This window comes from Pholis gunnellus, assembly GCF_910591455.1.
Source record: "Pholis gunnellus genome assembly, chromosome: 22".
NCBI lineage: Eukaryota > Metazoa > Chordata > Actinopteri > Perciformes > Pholidae > Pholis > Pholis gunnellus.
Genome location: NC_136549.1, coordinates 8,724,201 through 8,739,174, shown reverse-complemented (window position 1 = coordinate 8,739,174; position 14,974 = coordinate 8,724,201). Strand labels below are relative to the sequence as shown.

At 45.1% G+C, this 14,974-nt stretch overlaps 1 protein-coding gene across 1 annotated transcript in view; it reads right to left on the bottom strand.

The window, feature by feature from the left end:
• The window catches only part of foxp2 (forkhead box P2), a 90,098-nt gene extending 80,780 nt beyond the window's left edge, over positions 1–9,318 (bottom strand). The window contains exons 1-2 of the mRNA XM_079184058.1: positions 9,224–9,318; positions 8,513–8,578 (exon numbers count right to left, since the gene is read on the bottom strand). The gene's annotated coding sequence lies outside the window, so the exon portion shown is untranslated. The remainder of the gene's footprint in view (positions 1–8,512; positions 8,579–9,223) is intronic.
• Between the last annotated feature and the right edge of the window lie 5,656 nt (positions 9,319–14,974).

Sequence of the window (14,974 nt, the reverse complement as noted above, 5' to 3'; positions counted from 1 at the left end):
TGTTCGAGCTACCTCAGGAACAAAGGGAATCATTATTACTATTTGAACTCAGTTGCCAGGACTTGGCTACAACACTGGTATAAGGTTGCTAGAGTAAGTAAGGGGGGAAAAAAAGCAGTGGACACAGCATATTGAGAGAGCGAAACTGGTGGTGACGGCTAGAATCACGAGCGAGAGAGAGAGAATAAAAGAGACAGAGAGGGGTAGAGCTTAGATAATAGCAGATAATGGACAATTAACTCCGGCTAGTAGTGCCGGCTGCAGTGAATAGCAGCTTGCGGTGCGGCAAGTCCCCGATCACCACTCAGCCATATTCACATTGGGAATACAGGCGATATCAAGCTGCAGGCTACTGGGCCTCAGAGGTGTACACGCTGCATTAGCAATCTCCACAATGCCTTCAAACAATGCTTGATACCAACAAAGTGTCCCAAAGTGCAAACGCAAGCACTCTGCCGATGGGAAGTCTGTGGTGCCGTAACCTTGTCTATTGTTTCATGTCCTTTCACCATCAAAATAAACCCACGAGCCGCAAATCCATTAAAAGGAAAGAGTGACATACTGCCATTCCTGGGTTCAGACATAGATATTAGCATAATTAAACCTATATAAAAGCTAATTGCATAAATAAATGAGGGAATGTCACCGTGGCGCACCACACAAACAATGCACATGTTCATATCGGGGGCCTCAGAAGTGTTTTAACTGCCTCTCCCCCCTTCAAGCTCCATCTAAATCTATTGATCTGTGAAACACAGGGACCCAAGGGAGGCAATTCACTTAATATCATACATCTAATGATGAGATGAATAACGATTATACCATTTGGTAATTAAACGTCTTACAAACCATTTAACTGTCTGTGCGTCAGAAGGGGTTGCTGGAGGTCGCAGCGATTGTTTTTCATTTCTTGCTTGGCACGAAAGCAGGAGACACGTGCAGGAGGTAAGGCTGGGGGGGGGGGGGTAGAAAACAGTGCATGACACAATGGTGAAAACACACTAATGATTGTTAGCAGCTATGGCACTAATCCCTATCGCTGTCAAGACTTTGAAGGGAAAACAATTTGGAAGGGAGAAAAGGGAAATGGAGGACAAATAAAGCCAGACAAACATCTTAGCTTCCTTGGATTTGTCTTTTCCCTCCTTTCATATATTCAGAAATCTCATTAGCTTGCTTGTGCGTCCTTTCACAATAAGAGAGAAGTGAGTGGGGAAAAGTAAGCCCGTATTTATTGGTGAACTGTAAAACACATGACAAGGGGCGACGTGAAAGAAGAGGGTGTTATGCACAAACACCTTCACTCTTTGCAAGAATGTGTCTGATCCGCATGCTCTGAGAGCCATTTTACTGTCAACATCCATAACCCTAATCCCTACTTACAGGCAATAATTACCCAACATTGCCATGTCAGTGTGTCGTTGTATGGACTCCAAAGGCCTGTTCGGGGCTTATGTTTTAACTGCAATGTAATGTATGTTGACAGGAAATTCAGATGAAAAAAAGTATTGAGAGTTTTTTTACGGGTTAGGAAAAACGCGCACAAACGTCCCGATCACTTTGTCGAACTATAGCCTCACCCTTCCATCCCGTCCCTCAGAGGGCTAACAATGCCGTTCCTTTGAATCTGGGTCTCGCACATTCACACAGCATTACATGACAGAGAGATGTGTGTCATGCTCCTGGCTCCTTATTGAATGATAGCTGGTAAACATTGTCATTCCAAAGAGAGACAGGATTAAAGCCTGTTTTGCCCATTGAGGGGAACAAGTTGGCGAAAAAGAGAACCGGAACAATGGCCAAATGGAGGACGGTATCACGAGGGTCCAATGTCTGCCGTGATGAATATGTGGGAGATTATAACCCATTCCATCATTTCCATAATGTAAAAACTCTTCTTTCTTCTTCACCCGCCGACCATTCACTAAATAAATGAGAAAACTATCACCCGCGCAGAAGTATTTGACAAAAGGCGGAAGGGAGGGAGACTTGAGTTTTGAATGAGCCCCGTGCGTTTGACAATGCAGGCGCTGTCCGGACACATTCGGAAGCAGCGGAGTGAGTAAGACCTGGTCGAGTATTTATCACTGGGCACAATGCAAATGTATTACCATGTCACCTATACCACTTTACGGCACAAAATGGAACCGCGGCAAACACAAGGGAAGTTTCATATAACACCAGGCGGAAATATGAATGCCGTGTTCTTTTCGGTGTGTGGCTTCGGCGCCTCGCCAGCACGCCAACCTGAGGGGATCATTCAGCGGACCCCTGGTTTAAAACCCTGTGGCCACAAAAGAGGCCGCCCATGCATTTAACCAATATGCTAACCGGCCCAGCTAATGAATCTTTCCAACAAAAAAAACATTTTGAATTGGACCGATTGACAACGGTTTGAAAGAACTTCTGAAAAGAAAGGCAGAGTTCAGATTAAAGAGAACGTGAATGAAAGAAGTTGAAATGATTGAGACTACCTTTGGCTGTGGGTAAGTTAATAACTTTCCTTTTAATACTTTCTGAACGTCTGTGAGAGCTGTCTGGTTAAGTGTGGCTTCCGGGAAATTCACCAAGCGGAAAAAATAAATGACCTCTGCATTAAAAAAAAGTTATACTATATACTGAATTTATGCTAAGGACTGACAATAGAAGCAGCCCATTGACTGCAGGCCCCTTGCATCCAACTGTTTTTTTTTTTTTTTAGAGAGCTCCTCAAAAAACATTAAACCTGTGAAATTCCTGAGCCATAGAAAATATCTCCCGACCCTTTGCTCCGCTCACACCTCAACATCACTGACACCTTTTCAGCCATTCCCATGATGTGTGTGTGTGTGCGCCTGTTTATGTGAAAAAGAGAAAGCCTCTCTGCACGGCTATGTGTGTATGTGTGTGTGTGTGTGTATGTGTGTGTGTCATCTGCCCGATCGCTGCAGTCTATTCCAGAGATTTCTCCCATGGTAACCTAGTTTATTTACTTTATCTACAATATAATGCTTCAGTGAACATTAGCAACTTTGAGACACGAGTTTCAATCAGCCGTCTAGCGGCGTGTGCTCAGCCAGGTGCGGAGAAGAGATGAACACCGCCGCCGAAGAGACGCGGCGGCTTTGCAACGAAGGACTGACAAAGCGGTCCCAAAATAATACAAAATAAAAACGGACAGCAGGGACGGCAGGAAAAAAGAGAGAGAAGCAGGGAAGAAAGCCAGAGGAAAATAAACTGCACAGGACAGCGGGGGAGAAGAACCAGTGGGGAAAGGTTGTGGTGGATTTGAAGAAATAAAAGGCAGAAGCTAAATAAAAAGTGATGCTGTGCTGTGAGACAGGGAGAAAGAGTGAGGAAGACAGACAAAGGGAATGATAGGAAGAGACAAAAACAAAGTGGAAGAGAGAGCAAGGGAGAAAGAAAGAAAAGGAATGGAGACAAGGTGCTCTCCCTGGGTAGTGTGGAGCAGGTCTTGTCCAATAAACACAGGTGAGCAGCTCGACAGGCCAGGACCACCAAGCTGACTGACAGCTGAGAGCTCTCACTGACCGCCAGCTTTATGTTACATGACATGAGGAGTGCAACTCAACTGACAGAGAGAAACTGCCTGCGTCTTTCAGAGTGTGGGAGGGAGACGGGTTGGCACACACACACACACACACACACACACACACACACACACACACACACACACTCACGTACGCGCTTGTGCACACACGGCTGTTTAAAGCGGCGTTCCACGCACTGTGGCCGCAAAGTTGCAAACACGAAAATATCCACTCTTGCACACACACTCGGACACGGAGGAAAGCTGTGCTACTTCCCTTCACAGGTGAGCAGGAGAAGGAAACAGCCCGGTGCTTCGGTTACTTAGTGGGGGAAAGTGAGGAGTTGTGGGGTTGTGTGTGTGTGTGTGTGTGTGTGTGTGTGGGGGGGGTAGAATGTACGCTGTGTGCCGACTGAATCTTTTCCACATGACGGGCCTCGGGCTGTTTTTGTCAACTGCACTCTTGAGCAGCAACGAGTCAGGTAGTGTGACCACATGATTGCCCATGAGGCATTGTGGTGAGAGAAGGGAGAAATGGGGAGAGAGAGGGAGTGAAGGGGAGAGAGAGACAGGGAGAAGGATCGGGGGCCGGGGACAGGACCGATGCGGCACGCATGATGAGGTGTAATCACAAACCCCATTCAGAGTGCAGTGGAGTTTGTCAACATACACACATTCACATTCCACTGTCTGTCAGCTCCGTGACCCAAATCGAGCATGCTGTGTGTGTGAGTGTGTGTGTGTAGGTTTTTCCTCACGCACACACACACACACACACACAGGGATGCTTTCTGCCCATTTCGTCTCCAACCAGGTAGTAACAGTTGCACTGTCTGAGCTTGTGGTTTGCGGCGAGGAAGTCAAGATTCCAAGCTCTTGTCGGATTTCGCCGCCGCCTGTATCCCTTTTCAGGCCCGCGATCAAGTGATCATTATGAACAAAGGACTTGGCTTGATGCCTCCGGAGTAAAAGCTTTTTCATCGGCTGTGACCGTGCGGTTTGATTTGAAACTTTTACTGGGAAGAAAGAAAAAAAAAAGAAAGAGAGAGCGAAAGAGGGAGCTACAGTGGAGGAGGGCGCTATCTCATGAAGGAATCTTAAGAATGTTAAGACAATACAAACGTGTCATTTTCATAATAAATATTACCAATGAGGAAGCGCAGTTGACACAATCCATTCTGAGTGAAACCATCTGAGCGCTGTTGTCATTCCATTTAAATGCGCATGAAACAAAATCTCATTCTATACACATAGCATGGAACAGAACAAACAATCTCATTTACATTCATACAAACCTTCTTTGTATCCGATGACTTAAACAAAGTCAGACTTATTTCTCTCCACAGGAAGCCACAATCTCATTGCTACCATTTTTAATTCTGAGGTTGATTTGGTACAATAACAGAGAGGTGTTTTCTTTAGAATCCAATTTCTTTGGATAACATAGTGTATGGGACAATATTAACATGTTTGTGTGTTGGAAATGTATCATACACTAAGAATTCAGCATCAACTTGTATCAAGGTAGTTCTTTGCACTGAGACCGAGTATGCCATCGCTGAGATTAATAGAACTCATCAGCGGGGTTCAAATAGTGTAGCTTTAGTTGATGTCATAATGACAATATCCCTATAAAACACTGGACTGTGAAGGGCTAACATAAACTAAAGGGCTGTGTGTGCAGGCTAAAAAATGAGGCTGCGTGACAGTTTGGCGATAACACACGAGTTCAATCTGTCAAGACAATCAGCATTTAGACCTTGGGAGAAGAATGTGCGACTGTGTGCGACCGATTCATTGGACACGATCACCTGCGAGTGAAGCCACTCGTAATTCTTCCCACCTGAAATAAGGAGTTCAAACTAATGTCAGGCTGCTCTGATGTCATGCCTGCCTCAGGTTGGGTTTCACAATAATCTCAGGCTGTTGGGAGAGATGCCATCGAAGTCCAGCTTCCGCACCCAAGCTTTCTCCAATTAAACTGCACGGAAAGAATAACACGTGAAACACTAGATCCCCCGCTCGTTTTTGGAGAAATGAAGGCGGCGCATGCAGTGTTTGCAATCAGTCAATTCTAATGTCGCAGTCATTTCTAATATGAGGTGTACATCTACAGAACAATGTATGGCCTTATGTATGCTGAGGCTAAGTTTGCTAGGGGTGAAATGTATCTTTTTCCCTCAGTATAATTTCCCAAATCACATATTCTTCTGTAAAAAAAAATAAAAACATGAAGATTTGGTATTTAAAAAAAAAAAAAAATGGCTAAAAGATAGATCGGGGGAAAGACAAAAAAAGAAAAGAAGCATACAGGCAGCCACTAGGATCGATAGATTCATTGAGCCTCTTTATCTTCTCCTTAAGAAATGATGGCAATACTCATTCTGAGCCTATACTCACCTCCCCACTTTCTAACTCCATTCTCATGGCAACTGTGCACTCTGGACAAACACTCTCCATGCAATCTCTCCTCTTCACTCCTCGCCGTCTGCCCTGCATCTCCACAGCCGTTCTATTCTGTCCCTCAGTCATTTCTCTTTCACACCAGACATGTGCAAGATAATTACCTGACACTTGCCAAGAAAAAGGTATAGTATAGCGAAAGAGGAGAGAAATCTGAAATGTTCATACGGAGAGTCGGAGGTCTGGACTGAATTCAGCCTTGTTATGGTTATATTTTCAACGTGTGATGGATTTCATATGGGGCCCTCTCAACGGCGAAGAAAAAAGCTGGAAAATTATACGTCACAGGTGTGAAAAATACTTCCTCTGCGGAAATAATGTAAGTACAAATCCGGAGTCTATTTAAAAACAGGACGGCTCCAAATCCCAGAGATCAGCAAAGGGCAGGACCTCATTGGTCGATCCCCTTTTGCTCCAATTTGCTCACAGCACGGCACTGTCAGACCCCAAACCCAACCTCATTAAATCGAAATATGGAAACTTGGGGAACTTCCAAAAACTTCCAACCTCTCCCCCTCCCCCTTGCCTAAGTGTGAAGACAAAACAGTTGACCATGGAGAGAGAGAGGGGTGCATGAAGAACGGCAGCAGATCCTAGGGACTGAGAGCATAAGGAAGGACGAGAGGGAGAGAGGGAAAAGTAAACCTTTGATGAGTAAGACTTTTTTTGTTAAGCGAGGGGGCTTAACTTTAAAATATTCTGGGTGGCAGTGAATGGGGGATTGACCAATGGCCCTGATCTCAGCCACACACTGGGGCACTGGGGTTAATGGTGGATAAAGATTAGGGAAAAAAAGGGGGTTCTTTTGCCTGATCTCCATCCACCCCCACACTCCAGCCCGCAGTTTTCACCTTCTCCACCAATCCCACATCAGCTAGACAATGGAGGCTGCCAATGGGGAATGATCCAAGTCCCTTTGATTTCTGCCTCTACCCCCTCGACTGCTCTGAGTGCCCTGGGTAAAGATCCGTGGAGGTTCCCCCTGTTTGCCTGCTCGCAGCGACGACAGTTAGCAGGGCTCAGGGAAACCATTTGAGGATTGGAAGTGGAATGACAAGAGGTCTCTGATCTATGACAAGAAATCAATTCCAAACTGGAAATGTGAGCAGAGGGCTGTTCAGTCCGAACTGCAGCTTCTTTAAAGCAGCCAAAGATATATTTAATTGCTGTAGATTTTTATATATGCCTACATTGGAAGTACTGCTTGCAGTGTTGGGGCAATTACACTTTACACTTTTTTTTTTTTTTTTGCAATGATTAGAAGGACTTTTTTTTTTTTAGGCCAGCAGATATGCAGTAAGAGTTCATCTTTGAAGATTTAACTGAATACTAGACAAATTAAGAACTAATATTTAAATCTCTTTTAGGTGGAAAAGGAAATCTGGACTCTGCTTCACTCTGGAAAGATAGGACTCTCGGGGAGGTGGACTTGGTTCTACAGCCAAGCCACCCAGCGTCTTAGCGCCTGCCCATACACTTTAATCATATCGGTAGCTCAAAGGCGCTCTTCACGATGGTGTACAGATTTCCCCCCTTAGGTCAGGAGTAGAATACCTAAATAAACCTACGGCCTCAAAGCAAACAGTTGCAGCTTCAAACCAAACATTACTCGTTTATATAAAGTCACTATACGTTTCATTGTTCTTTGGAATAATTACGCAGACTAATTAAAACAATTCATATAGGCATGACTGACTGTTGAGTGACAGCACATGGAGAATACCAGAAGCAAGTCATTCTATTAAAACATTCACACACACCATTCTTTTGACCATTATTCACTGCCATGTTTACTTGATATACTGCCAAACCAACACAATTAAAAGTGTCTCTTCTCACCATCACTACATGGAAGTGTTCGGAAATGTGTGTGCATGTGTGTGTGTGTGTGCACTCGCGCGGCATGGATGCATGAGTGTATACGAGAGCTCTAATCAATAGAATGGCCACATTAGTCATGATGGAGATATAATTGGCGATTCCCCCATTATGTGAACTTAGATTCCTCACCCTCATTTGTGGACTGACTTGGTGACAAACACCACCTTGTATCATTAGCCCGGAAAAAAAGGGAGCTATCCCTGATCAAGACCTAGTTTTGCAGAACTGCAAAGATGCAGGATCGATCGAAGAGTCGGATTCATTCGATATTAACCGTTTAACAGATCATATTCGATATCACCCACATATTTCCACTCATGCATGTTTGTTATTCGATGCTAAGCTAAAACAACGCTGTCCTTGAGAAGTCACTGCCGGAAATGTACATGTACTATTTAAATGATGCCGTTTTAGTCAACGCTTCTGAATGAAGTTAGGTCCGTGTACTAACAGGTCTGTTTGTCTCATACCTGGCTCTGCTGTTTTTGTCATTTCAGCACCCAGGATTGTGTTACTCTGAAGCCAAACCTCACCAACAGTTATGACTGATGTGGCTCTTTACAGCGGACACATCTGTCTGGGGGGAAAAAAACACACAACACCAGGCATGCAAAGACAAGGAAAACGGCTTTCACTTACCACTTTGGACTTTACAGTGTGTGTCGTCTGCTTTCTTCTACGGGCACAGAGTGTGCATATTTCATCCTAAAAGAAATAAACAAATAGATATTTTTACTGGAAATATGAGCATATTACTGTACAGCCAGTATAGAGTAATACACACCAGAACCCTGTACACATTCTGTTCTGTTCGGCTACAAATCTCAATCAAGACATCAACAAAGTAAATCCAGGCTTGCCCACATTTGCCGGCCATAATGCATATCATAACTTCTAAGCTAGAGTAGATTGAAAATCCTTGGGGTGTGAAAACCAAACAGGCACAACTGAAAGGTTGCCCAGTGGAGGGGGGAATTCTATCAAGGTGGACAAGATGAAGATTTGTAACATTTGAGTGGGGAATGGGGCGCCCCTGACCTCTACTAGCCAATACAATCACCCAAACACAGTAGGGCTAACAATACTGTAAAACCACATCCAAAGACACAGTCGGGGTCGTGATGAACAGAAGAAAAGCTAAATTAGTTTATCGCTTTATTCAAAGAAAAGAAAGACATGCCTTAAAAGAGTTCTACTTGGAAAGAAGAATGATCTTGAGCGTTCACAGTAGTTTACTGTTCATTCGAACGCTGATCCTTGAAAAGACACCGGTAATGCTCGTCTAATCTTTCTCAAGGTTAAGGATTCTTTTGACAGATGGACACGAGGGGGCCGTGTTCAAATACTCACCCTGAGGGAGAGAACTTGCTGTTGGTGTCCGTCACAGGAGCAGAAGAAGTCCAGCGATGTCGGCTATCTGAGGTGAGACAAATCGGAGGGTATACCATTAGTCCAAAGCGACTCATGAACGACTTGATGTTCTTGTATGTTCCCTCGGTGCGTTCAGTGCTGCTGTGGACATGTGTGGGCTAGATTGTGTCTTGCATAACTATTGTCTGTATGGCTCGTAGGAGAAAGCAATAAACTTTGGAACAACAAAGTGCACCTGGATTTTGCTGTGAAGCATGAGAGCTTGTGTGTGTGTGTGTGTGTGTGTGTGTGTGCATGCACAAACAGGCAGCAGACAGTACAGTTAAAGCTGTGGACCCCCCTCCCCACCCCACCCCTCACACACACACACACACACACACACACTTCTCACTCTCTCAAGTTAAAAGGTGGAGTGCCTGGAAGGCACAAGCTCTCAACGCCAAGTAAATCACACTATTAAACTGACACGATTGATTGCTCATGTACTGTAGGTCCATTCAGCTGTCTACATCCAAGTGCACATGCTGTGGCATCGGTGTAATTTAGAGACCATTAGTATTGATGATTTTTGGTGTTAATCCCACATCTACAGCAGTAGTGTACAAAAACCACAACCGCAGCTACAGATTACTTTGGACAGTTTTACTGCACATATGTGTCGCAGTTTAGAGCAATAGGCTAAACAAAATAGATAATTCCCCCTCGTTGAAGAGCGTTGTGGGGGCAACATTCTGCTGCGGGGGGGGGGGCATGACATGGCCTGGATGTTCCCCTCCCGAGACTTTTTTTTTTTTTTTTCTTCTCCCCTTCGTTCTCCCAGAATTCCAATGACCCCTACAGGCACCCAACGACTGCTGAATTCAAAGGAATGTGCTCTCTGAACTGTACAAAAAGCCCTCAGCTCAACGAGCACAGCTGAAAAACAAAACATGCCAACTGCTATAATTTTTCAATGTTTTGAGTTTGGTGGAAAATGTTGCACAGATTGCCGTGCAACATTTGCTCAGAATGGGGTGAGAGGGTTTGAGGTAAGGGGCGGGCACCGACCAATGCGCTGCAAGTCGGGGGAACAGACGTGAAAAGGTTTGCCAAGTTTAGGATGACATCCAATCGTAAGATTCATTTGCATTTAGTGTCTACATGTCAGTGAACAACTGGAGTAATAAGATGAACAAAAGTCTCAAAGATGTAATGTGATTTTGCAAGAAGACAAGCATGGGATGACTACAGCTGTCAACCGTACCTTGAAGTAAAGAAAACAGATTTAAATATGATTTAGATACAAAACACTATTTCAAGTTAATGCCCCTTTACTTAAAATGATTTGCTGCTGAGTAGACTTCAATATCACAACACCTCTGGGCTGTGCAGATGTCATATTTTATTCACTGGAAAAGCATTAGGAATGCTATTAGTCTGTATGACCTCCAATTCGCGGGGATTTACAAATACCGCACATATCTTCATGCCAAATACAAAACCACTGGTAAATTCTATCAACTTATAAATATGGCAAATGCATTCAAGTATTCATGAAGGACTAATAATGCTATAGGCTGATATTTACATAAAGCGTTCGTGCACTAAGTCAAGATAAACTATTTAAGACCCGGACCACAAATACTTCCACGCGGCAGAAAAAGGAGGGTCCTTGCGATGAAAGCGGACATTATGCTAACAAGTCAGATTACTGTACACAATAACTTTATCTTAAAAGTAAATACCATCCTTGGTGTTGTAAAAGGAGGGGGGGGGGGGGGGGGGGGGGGGGGGGGGGGGGCATTATGGAAAGTCACTGGCAATATTTCTATGGGGACCAAATGCTCCTTATCAGTGTTAGTCGAGCAATTCAGGCCCGCCCGAAGAAAGATGAGTCTTCAAACTCATTCTATTCATGGTCAGACGTGTAATTACCCTCAGCTCACAGTCTAGACGTAACCGCTTTCACAGTATTTAAGACCCCCTATGCAACGTGCGGACGCCGGCTCCTACCGCCGAGCCCTGCACGTTAAATCTCCGGCCAGATAAATTAGTGAAGAATGCAATAAAATAGACACAATGAGAGGAACTTTATCCTTCCCGCTGCTAAATGAGATTTCTTTGAAATGCAGATCAGTGGCTCTAGATTAGTGAATTTTAGCTGCTGTCAACATCATAACAAAATACAAATGCGATTGTTCGCTGGCGCCTTATCTCCTTGCTTCCATCTGTTGGCTGGTTATTTACTCCCCCCTGATTTACTATGCAGATCTAAATAAGTCGCATCAAAAGGAGGGCTTACTGCACAATGCCTTCTTAAGCTTCTACATCAAGGTATTTGAAAAACCGGTAGTCACATGAAAAGGCTGCCCATCAAAGGCACATCTCTAATGAACTCTCCCATATCAGAGGGGGCTTGTGGGGCCTGGCTTTAATGCCGTCTGCGCGGCGAGAGAGGAGCAGAACTACAAATCAAGACCCACCGAGCCACAGTAGAGGAGGGAGGAGGAAGATAGAGAGGCGGAGAAAAGAAAGGAGAGACAGGAGAGGGAGGAGGAGGAAGGCCTCGGTTATCAGATGAGATTAACTCACAACCGGGACTAGTCCTAGGGCTTTCCATCCATCCATCTGACTCTTTGGTCTAGGCTGAGGAAGGCACTCAGAAATTGACTACAATAGCACTTGATTTGAACAAGTAACGGATTACCGGACACGGCCACGGGTTGAGATTTACAGGACGAGTGGAAAAGAAAACAAACAGAGCACAAATTCAACATGTAATATCAACTTTAAGCAACCTTCAAAATCAACCTCAATGCAGTGTCCTTTTTCTTTACAACCGGACTGCAGGCTAGTCAAAGAATATCAATAAATATCTGTTAAAATGATAAAACCCATATCCAATCTCAGAGGGAGCTTCTTGGACTGACTGTCATAAACATGAAACAGCATACTTTGCTGCCGCCCCCCCCCCCCCCCCCCTTCTCCCCAGGTCTGCAAACAGCTTTGGTAATCTCGAACAGAGCTTTTGCATTACGCTCCTCCAATAACCTTTAATTTCACGGTGTATTTGTTGCATTCAGAGCACAGGCTGGATTACAACCGACAATCTTCAGACTTATACAGCGAAAATAAACTGCATGGAGAGATCATGATCTGCACCCCCACCCACCCACCCACCCACCCACCACCCTGCTTTGTAGCAGTGTGCCTGGATGAAGGGGAGACCCCCACCAACAAGCATGCAGTTTACCAGTGAACAATTAGCCCTGGAGCAAGAGCAGGCCCGGCACTGGCACATGTGGTTAAGAGGCGAGCGCTGCGGGAGAGTGCCAGATGATGAAGGGTTGAGGAGGAGGAGGAGGAGGTTGGGGGGGGGGGGGGACACTGGGAGGGGGAGAGGGGGCGTGTTGCGTGTGCCAGACACGCGTGTGCCAGTTTTTTTTTGGGGGCTACTGGGCATGTCCTCCGTCATTCACTTCCCGCTACTCTTTACAGAAAAGACAAAGACGGTTAATGGGGGCCCCCCCCCCTCCTCAATTCCAAGACAACTTGGCCTTGGAATTTTTTTTTTTTTGGAACCCATCATCCGGATTGAGCTGTAATGTGAAGGCATCCAACGGCTGAGTCGCTCCGCCACGGAAACCCAACTTCTCGTCCCTCCCCTCACCCCGCCTCGAGCATCTTTCTGCTGTGCAGCATGCCAACTGGGCCCGGTGCCAGTCGCATTCGCAACCACAAGGGACCCTTGTCTTTTCGCCTTGCCTAATGAAATGACAAAACAACAGATTTGCATATGTAGAAACAGGTGTTGTAACAGGTTTGACTCCTCTTGACCCAAGCCATGTTAAAGAGAGAAAACGCACAGAGGAAAAAAAAGAACAAACACGCATGCATGAAAAAACTAAAATAAAAAAAGTTTATGGCCAACAGCTGCCTGGAGGTATTTAGGCTCTAATGGGCACTCAAGTCTGCACCATCTGCCCTGCTGCTTGCCAGAAGTGACAATCTAAATTAAAAACCACTCATCAAATATCATAAAAATAAACCATTGTTTTGCTGCCTCCATATGTTGGAGCTATTTGATTTCCTTCTCAGAGAGGAGCAATGGAGGCTGAGCTTCGAGGCCTATAGCCGTGATCCGGGGAAAATCCAGAAAGCTGCACAGTAGCCTGTAATTACCCTCCCACCGATCCGCTGTCTTCAGACCAGAGCCCTGCGTCATCCTACACATTATCCAAGTCCATCCTCTCCACATTACAGAGTAGAAAAAACCCAACAGAGCCAATGTGGTGAAAACAAGGTAATTGTTTAGAGTAGGATTCGGGGTTGTGTTCTAAGAGCACACGCTGGGTGTTCAGATGGTGAAAGGAGATGAAAACACGACACTATACTATACTTGGAACCAGATAACTGCTATTATGATTCATGCAAATCCCTGTTTGCCATGCCAGAGACAAAAAAAATTGTGTTGCCGTGAAACAACCCAAACTAACAGTGATGCATCTCCGAAAATGTCAAATGTCTCTCCTCCACATTTGGACCAAATTACGACCTGGCCCAAAGGGCTCGACTGGAAGCGTTCCTTTTGTCCTTTACTGAGAGATGCAGCTACTGTACAACACCCCTTTGCCCGCCAAACCCACTCAACACTGCCGCCGCCGCCGCCGCCACCACCACCCAACCCCCCCACACTTCCCCTTTTTTTTTTTCTCCTCCTGTTTTTATTTAGACGAGTGAGAGAGAAGGAACAAACCTGAGACAGTCGTGACCCTGCGCGAGTGTTGTAACTTGGTCTAGAGCTACGCCGGCAGAAGGCAGCACCATATGCCCTCAGCCCCGAGCTGGATGCTCTTTCTGCAGCCTAATGTGCCTGTCAAAAACTCTTACTGTCACGAATCCCCCCCCCCCGTAATGTTTTTTTTCTCTCACAACATGTTAGAAATAAACATTTTTTTGTCCTTTCTTCTTCTCTGGGTCTCTCTGGGTAAAGAGGGAAGGTCTTTGGAGATGTGAGGCACAGTTAACAGCCACAGCGTTAAGTATTGATGCCTCTGTATCCTGGTCAGAAATACTAACGGTCTGTGGCTGAAGCTCGGCTATTATAGCCAATGCATACATTAAAAACCCATCTTTATATTTTAGATCGTTAATCCGGTTGGGATTGACCCAAAGAAGGTTTTTTTTTTTTTTTTGTCAAATGTGCAGCAGCCAGAATCCATCACACCACGAATAATCAAACGCTGGAGTCACTGCTAAAAGATGCCAGAGAAGGTCTTGATGAAGGCCCGCTCAACAAAGGTCGACTTTTAGCCGGCGCTTTTAGCCCACGGCGCTGTCTCACATGAGGTTTGACTGTTTACGAGTGACAGGCTGACGGCTGAATGCGGTCGGAGCAGCGGCGACCTTGCCTTTTACCATGAGTGACCCTCTATCTTTAATTCAGGGCAAGACCTCACAAAACCAACACATTTTTTCACACCAGGACACTGTTCATCTGACCGTGACTCGTATAAAAGCTGCCGTGCCTTCACACCACACTGACCAGCAAGTAAACATGCAATTGTTAACTCAACAAGGGAAGAAGAAGAAAAAAAACAGTAGAGGGAGAAAAAAAACAGTCTGTGGCTGCTGTTGGTGTACTGTGATTCAAATGACTACATAGTTTATTGGATAAACACACCGACAAGTCAGTTAGTGTCACAGGCCAAGCTTATGGCTGCTTGGAGTGTCAGCTCAACGGGAGACTTT